At 32.5% G+C, this 8,188-nt stretch overlaps 1 pseudogene; it reads right to left on the bottom strand.

The window, feature by feature from the left end:
- Positions 1 to 854: 854 nt before the first annotated feature.
- Positions 855 to 5,549, bottom strand: LOC149577263 (GDT1-like protein 4; annotated as a pseudogene).
- Between the last annotated feature and the right edge of the window lie 2,639 nt (positions 5,550 to 8,188).

Genomic DNA, 8,188 nt, shown 5'->3' with positions numbered 1-8,188 from the left:
AATCATGAAACTTCATTGGGAGACACTTTCATAAACAACAGAGGGGGAAAATCACAAGGATGTAATCATTACTAGGGAGGAATGTTCAGATGACTGTTGGACTTCACATTCAACAATAACCACATTATCTATCATCCCAAATCCATTTATAGAGTGTCACAATGTCTATATAGAGTGTCACAATGTCTATGACCTTACTTGTTTCCGAGAGTTTCTTTTCAGCACTATGGACTGTGGAAGCTTCCCATGCTATTCACACTATAGAACTTACAAAATATAATGTTCAATCATAACTGAAAGTATTAAGTACTCACTTTTTCAATTCAAAGGCCTTAGCCACTGGAAAGATCTAGTCATGTTTACCCCACACAATCAAAATGTCATGCAAAACACCCAATCATCAGTCCTTAAATACAACTTTGGATAAAAGGCATTTAGGTAGGAGAAAAAAAAAACCATGAAAATTTAAACATCATGCATAAGAAACAAGCAAGTAGGCAATGCCTTCTCAAGAACAGGAAGAGATGGGGCAAGTTCAATATATTGTTGACCTCATTTTTCAATTATTTACAAATTACTGTAACTCTATTGATCCAATAGCAGTACGATCAAAACAAATAGGGTCATCACATTTCAGAAGACAAGCAGGGGAGTTTCACATTATATTGTTGAATTTGTTTATCACTTTTTTTTTGCAGCGCTCATGAGTCATAACACAGGGACATGTAGCTAGCAGTATACGATCGATACTTGATAGTTTTCTACTAGCTAATGTGTATTTACAAAATTGACGCAAAAGAATTAAAGAATCTTTAGGCAAGGGAAAATGTTTAGTTACCTTACACGAGACTAATTTACATTGGAGGGTAAAAGTAAGAACTCAATGAAAAGAAAAGAAAGAGCAATCCTCTTATAGTAGCAACTGTCCCTTGTGAAATCTTCGATGCTAACAAACTTCCCCCAATGACAACAAGGGTAGCGCATATTGCGTGTCCCAGTGTTGCACCAACAACAACTCCAAGTGCATTCTTATGAGTAGCCAACTAAAAGTATAAAAGGAAATTCCACAATGAGTCCAAAGTGCCCAAGTCAACTTGGAATTTTCCTCATGCATAAAAGTGGCAATTCTTACAAATATGAAAAAATAAAAATAAATGTATGGATCGCATGGTTCTTATTTTGTAAGGACACAAAAGCTCTTAATGTGAAAATGATGCCACAATATTTAGATAAGGATCATAAAGTAGCTATAAATATAACCCAGGCCTCCAAATGTTATTACTGCAAGATTCATGAGGAAATGAATATACAAATGATAGATAGAAGTCTAGAGATAAAATCCAGCTAGTCCAAAAATCAAATTTGGCTAATTCTTGCGGTACTGTTGTACTTGAAGATCCAAAAAGAGAATTTCATAAGAATATTTCAAAATCCATATAAATACAGGACAAAACGGTTTTATGATTATCATAACAAGTGTCGCATAGCAACTATTTCCTGTTGTTGCAATATGTTTAAAAATAGTTAATTTGATTATGTTGTGTTTGGAAAAGCTACATCTTCTAAGACTGTATTTGTTGAGATTAAAGCGTTACAATGATTATTATCAAATTGCCCAACTCTATATTAAATAATATCTACAATAAAAATAAGACATAAATAACCATAAATAAACTAGATTTCAATGTAATATAATGAATATGAGTTAAAAGTATTAATAATATTAGATAACAGTTATTAGTTTAAGAGAATATTTAGTCTACAAGCTTGTTATCATTCTACTATATGGATTGCAGATCTAAGATAAATCATATCAAACTCACCACAAATGACACAACAAAACTTGGAAACAAATTCAGTTGTGCAAAACATGCTTCTTTTTACTAGACTTTTTGTGGTTTTATAGAAATTGAGATAAAGATCATGAAGAACAATTGCTATTTCTTTTTGTAAAAATCCATTGTGTTTAGCACAATCCAAATACAGCACGACATGGCATTCTGTTAGGAGCTTAGGCACACCCATATCAACTATTAGTTTAATACTTATAGTATAAGTCAAATGGGTTCAATATAATAGTTTAAGTCATGGGTTTTCATGTTGGAGACCTAGGGTTCAAACCCTTATGTGACACCTACATTGTCTAATTTATTATTTGCCGTTACAATTGAATAAATTGGGTTTATTACCTCGTCCACTTCTAGGAGTGGGAAACCCTAGGGTAGGTGCAAGTCTCATGAGGGTTTGATGGAAGCGATAACCTTCATTTGTGGCATCTAATCCAAAAAAACTCCCTGCATCTGACTAATGTATTTTACTCTAATTCTCATTTCAAGGCATACAATTGCTTAATATGAGAATCAAACTAAAAAACAAAGTCTGCAAAACACAAACATTTTTGTTAACTTGTCTGTGACCTATTATTGAGATAATAATTTATAAATAAAGGAGGAAATGACAAATGATCTAACATTCTCAATGCTTCCAACTATGGAAGCTCATTTTTACTGTTAGAGGATCATTTTTATAGTCAGATTTAGACAATATCACTACTTGATTGTCATAAAACAGTATTCCATATTTTGATGTATAGGTAGAGGTTATTGACTCTCCCATAACCAACACTCTTAATTCCTCATCTTAGATATACCCAGCCTTAATATTTATAGGAATACTATTCGTAGCTACTAAAATTCCTTGCAATTTTACCAATTTAGGTAACCTTGAAAGCAGTGTTTTGTAAGGATACATGATCCCTAAATCTCATCATTTCTAAGAGGAGGGGATCCTTAGAAGGCCAATATGCCAAGGAAATGCCATCTCCTCTCCTAGGATGTGTTCCTCAAAGAGGGGATATTTCTGAGGTGGCCTCCCCTAATGATAATATTCAGAAATAAATCTACAATCAATATGATAATACAATTGCTTTTGCAAGTGTGTAATACTAGTGCATGGAGCTAGATATGATGAGGAACAACAAATAGGAAAGAATACTCAGGAAAGACTAGTGGAATGCTCAAAATACAGACAAATGAATACTTAGTGCACAAACTTCTTTACATATAAGGTGTTGAGAAAAATCTAGATAGCTTGGAGTGTTCCATAGACCCATAGAGCTTCGAATGCATGCACATCATCTTGTACAATGATTTTGGTAGGAAATTTATATAATAGTAATACATATTTATCATCTTTACTAACTATTATTATATATTGTAGATTATAATTTATTTATTTTATTATCATCATTACCATTATATATATATATATATATATATATATATATATATATATATATATATATATATATATATATATATATATATATATATATAGTGTGTGTGTGTGTGTGTGTGTGTGTGTGTGTGTGTGTGTGTGTGTGTGTGTGTGTGTGCGCGTGCGCACGTGCCACTATCACAGTTTACGTCTTTGATTCCCCTTCCAACCATGTCCTCATTGAGTGGAGCTTTGCTTGGCAGTTTACCCCTTCTTATAATTAATGGAGAAGTCATATTGATTTTTTTTTTTATAAACCCATCTTGGAGAGATTTCATATTCAAATTTTCATGATATATCGCTATAAACTTAGGACCAAGTAAGTATATTAATGCATGCATGATTACCAAAATGCAATGTTTACTAAATGATCCTCTAATAGTAAAAATGAGCTTCCAAGATGTAATGTTTACAAATGTTTTAATAGTACAACAAAGTTATTTAAATTAAATTAAAAATGCCTTCAAAGAGGAAAACATATATTTAACCATTAGCTTATCAAGCAAGTAGAGAAAAAGTACAGCTACTGTAAAGTGTAAATAGCTAGCAACATGTGAAATAATCCTAAAGATTTTTTATCAGGATCATCAAAAAACATAATGATAAGAATAAATTCAAGGGGCAACTTACTGCAATTGTGGCTATTTGGCTACGATCTCCCCACTCAGCCAAAAATGACAAAATAAATGCCTGCACCAAACACATTAAAACTGTAGTTGTCACAAAAGGAAAACTAGTAGAACCCATGAAAGCATGTAAACATTGCTAATGATCTCATGAGCCAATAAAACTTATAAACTACATATATCAAAATTATACAAGATTTGAAAAAGGTTGGATTGTAGAGATGATGTTAAGTTACAAAAAATGTGGAGTATATAAATCACATCAACAAAAACTAAGGTAAAAAATATTTTAAATAATCCAAAGTGCTATGGCAACTTAATTTCTTAGAAAATCTATTAAAAATGATCTGTAACCAATTGATATCAAGAGTTCATTGACTAGTAAAGAGAGAGAAAACACTAACATACCTCTTGCATCTCTTTTTTTTGTGAATTCTTTGAGTTTGACCTCCAGGCAATATAAAGTAAATGCAAGCCAAAAAAAGCATATAAAACTACAAAGAGACATTACTTGTTAACAATCATAATATAATGCCATATATTAGCTAGTCGACCATGACCGCCACATACAAAGGAATAAAGTCTCCATATATCATAGGATGTAAATTTTGCTAGACGAGGTCTTCTACATTCTAAGAAAGAATGTGTATCCAACAATTATCCTTCTTAATTTGTCTAAGATCATAAATCAGTCAAAAAGTGTAGTCACAAAAGCATTTTGACCAATTTCTAACTCTGGTTTCATTTCTGACATTTGATGGAAAATGTTTCCTCTATGATTATATTTGTGATCCTCTAACATCCACCGCAATTAAATGGCAAATGATGGATACCATAGGACAAGTGCCTTAAGCTTTTTGAAGGAAATATCCAATAAGTAAGGAACACAAAGTATGCAATCAAACAAACAATAGAGAACTATCACAGATCCCTGGACGTGGTGAGGTTGTAATTTAGAGCACTAAGAAATTCTAATATGATAAAATATTAAAAAAGCTCTATGCAAAAAGAAAGTCGAATAGTATCTCATCAGGATAGTATGTACACTTCCCTACCTGTAGCAACAATATTTTGTGCTTCCTTGAGATCAAATTTGGAACTATTCACCCTAATCCAATTGATAGCAGCTTCACTCACAACATCATACAAATTAAATCAATTCAGTATTTGCTCAAGCCTGACCCTGTATGAATGAGACAAATATGTCTTTACCAAAATCACTTCCATTAAGAACACTGTATTCCAAAACTGAAGCCGAAAATATACAATGCTAGAGTAACTGTCTTACTTATAGTCATAACAATAAGTGCACTAAGATCACCAGACAAGACAATGGACTTTAGATGATGCATTGCCATGAGTGTAGCAATAATAAAAGTCTCATCTCCAATCTTGTAGGGAAAAAAACATGTAATCAACATACTAGAAGTCTTAAAAGTCATACTGCAAGAAGCAATTATGGTGCAATGATCCCAGTGAATTCAATTCAAAAGAAAAATGTTCAAAAATAGAATACTACCTCACTAACAATGATCATAGACAAACTTGCAAAAAAACCATCAAGAACACCCAGTCCAGGGGATTCCAAAGCACCGTTAATTATATCTGGCTTCTCCATAATCGAGCCCTTTTGCATAAAGTCTATATCCAACTGCAAAGTATCCATCACAAATCACATTTAAAGGAAAGAGAAAAACAATGGTTTCAATATATCATCAACTAATGTATGAATGTAAGAACCTTGAGGGAACCCACTTGTAGGCTATTTCATGCCCCCTTGGCATAGTAAATCTATCATCCTTCTTAAGGTTAGTGACTAGGAGAGAAGTAAGGAATTAGGACATATGTATTATGAATCAATGACTGCTCCTTAATTTGAGTTAAAAGCATAGTGACATACGATTACTCATTGGGAATTGGAATTTTCTACTAGGGAATGTCAGAAAATGCCATTCCAAAGTGATTAAAAGCTTTTTTGTATCTAAGTTTCAATACATTCTATGCCTTTGCTCATGCAAGAGGCAATAATTGAAAGAACATAAGAAAAATGGGAAACACAATTGCCTTATAGAAAGGTCTTCAATTGATCTGAAATGGAACTAAAGATGAAACTAATACAGGATTGGATTAAGGTCCTTGATATCTAGAGAAGAGAAGGAAAGACGCCCAATTTTGTTTTAAATGCTCAAAGTATCTTCAAAGGCCATGCATGAACAAAAACCTTCAAAGACGTCAAGTCAAATTGTAGGAACCTTACTATTTTTAGTTTTTGAAGCTTCCTTGATTAGTGGCTAACCATGTTGAGTCCTTAATTGATTGTTGAATTGCTGCATTTGCCTTTGAACCTCCACTTTTTAAGCCCTTGAACTGCTTACACGATCCTTGAAAAGTGGCTTGTCTATAGGTGATGCAAGATGTAGGAATCTATTTGAACTTGAAGCTCATATTAATCTTCTCAGGGTGGGATAAATTTTTAAGAATTTCAATGTATCCTCCATTGACATTATAACTGTGATTTTACTATCTAGTCTTCAGTCCGTTATTCCATGATGCCTTTGAATGTCTGAAGGCTATTTTTTGATTGTTTATTGGTCACATCTCTTTTTCTCATAAATGTCTTGCATTTATGTGTTCATGACTAACCAATACTATCATTTCACCTTATAATTACTATTTACCTTGATGTCATGAGGATATTCTTTGCTGCAACTTTAATGTAACTTTTCTTTGATCTTCATTCTCACTGACATTGATAAATTTTATCACATCGATATTGTAGCATGATGCATGGTTGATCACTGATATAAACAACATTATCATTAAACACAAGGTATATTTGGATATTATTATTTATTATCTTTCTTGTTGAAAAAGGATTGTCCATTTGTTGTCCTGTCATGACCATGGAGATCACTCTTGCTTTCAATACACTTTAACATCTTGTTGCTCACACTTTGTTTTATAACTTTGCATGCCTGCCCAAAACTTTGTCGTGCATCTTTATGTTCCCCTCATAAGAGTAATCTCTAGTCTTGTCCTTCTTATGCCATCTCCACTGTCATCCAGCCTTAAAAATCACATTTCTCCACTAATCTTGATCTTATGTCAAGCTATCTCTTCAATTGATAGGCACCATATCATTATGTGTAATTCTTTTCACTGTTGCTTATATCATAAATAACCACATCACTATTTACAACTTTTACTATTCCCTTCCACTGTCTCAGGCTTTCTTCCTGAATTGTTATCATCATGGTAGCAGTGCTCTTAATCTGTTAAGAGGTGATTTATTTTCCTATGATTCTCCACTTAACCATGGTTTAATCTTTCACTTAATCATTACACTTTGATCTACTGCAACACTGATCATTACATCTTATGTCAACATTTTCTTAGATCAGTGCTATGGCATCATTTGAAATAATTGTCCGTATGGTAGCCATGGTTGTTCTCCATTGTTCTGATCACATTTTGACCACTATTTTCTTTTTTCATTTCTTCCACTATTCACCCCTCACCGTGGCAATGCATACCATTGTTATTTAGTGCCTTTTCTCATTATTTACCATTTCCATGACACAATGTTGTTGGGCTTCGAACCCTTTCTATGTTCTTTTCATAGATGTGTTTTTCTTTTTCCATTATTGAATATTTATACAAGAAAATGAGTATATTTTGATGTATAAACTATAAAAGAGTCACTGTCATGTAGTCACTACAATTGAGTCTTTCAAATCATTCTAGGAATTCGCTTTCATGCATTCATTGTCACTATATGTATGGCTGCTGCTTTAACAGTGAATATCACTATGTTTTGATCTTCCATGATCTTGTCACTGTGTAAACATTGATTCATTACTTGCTACTATTTTTTTTTTCACCTTGACAATGACATTGCTCCTCTAGTCTTTTTCCCCATTCACAACCTTGCATATGTTGAAACAATCCAAAGTGATCAAAATGCTATGTGATCTAGTTCAAAGCCAAATGTAAACCATGGACATCATATTCATATTGCATATGAGAAAATTAACTAGATGGGAATAGAATCCTTGGATGGTCTTTCTAATCAAAAGCTTTGATGCAATAAACAATTATTATCACCAAAAAAGAAGAAGTAAAATTCAAATGAAACAAATAATAATTGTAAAGAAAAATGGTTTGCAAAACACACATTATAAGAAAATTTATAGAATACTGCCAGTGGTATCATGTAAAATCATTCAAATATAAAGCCCAAATTTAATGGAATCTTTTAAAAATAAAAAAGTTAAGCATTTGATAAG

Source organism: Cupressus sempervirens, chromosome 1, assembly GCF_028749045.1.
Source record: "Cupressus sempervirens isolate cs-2001-9-10 chromosome 1, ASM2874904v1, whole genome shotgun sequence".
Classification (NCBI taxonomy): domain Eukaryota; kingdom Viridiplantae; phylum Streptophyta; class Pinopsida; order Cupressales; family Cupressaceae; genus Cupressus; species Cupressus sempervirens.
Note: the sequence above shows the minus strand (reverse complement) of the source record. Positions and strands in the feature narration are given on the sequence as shown.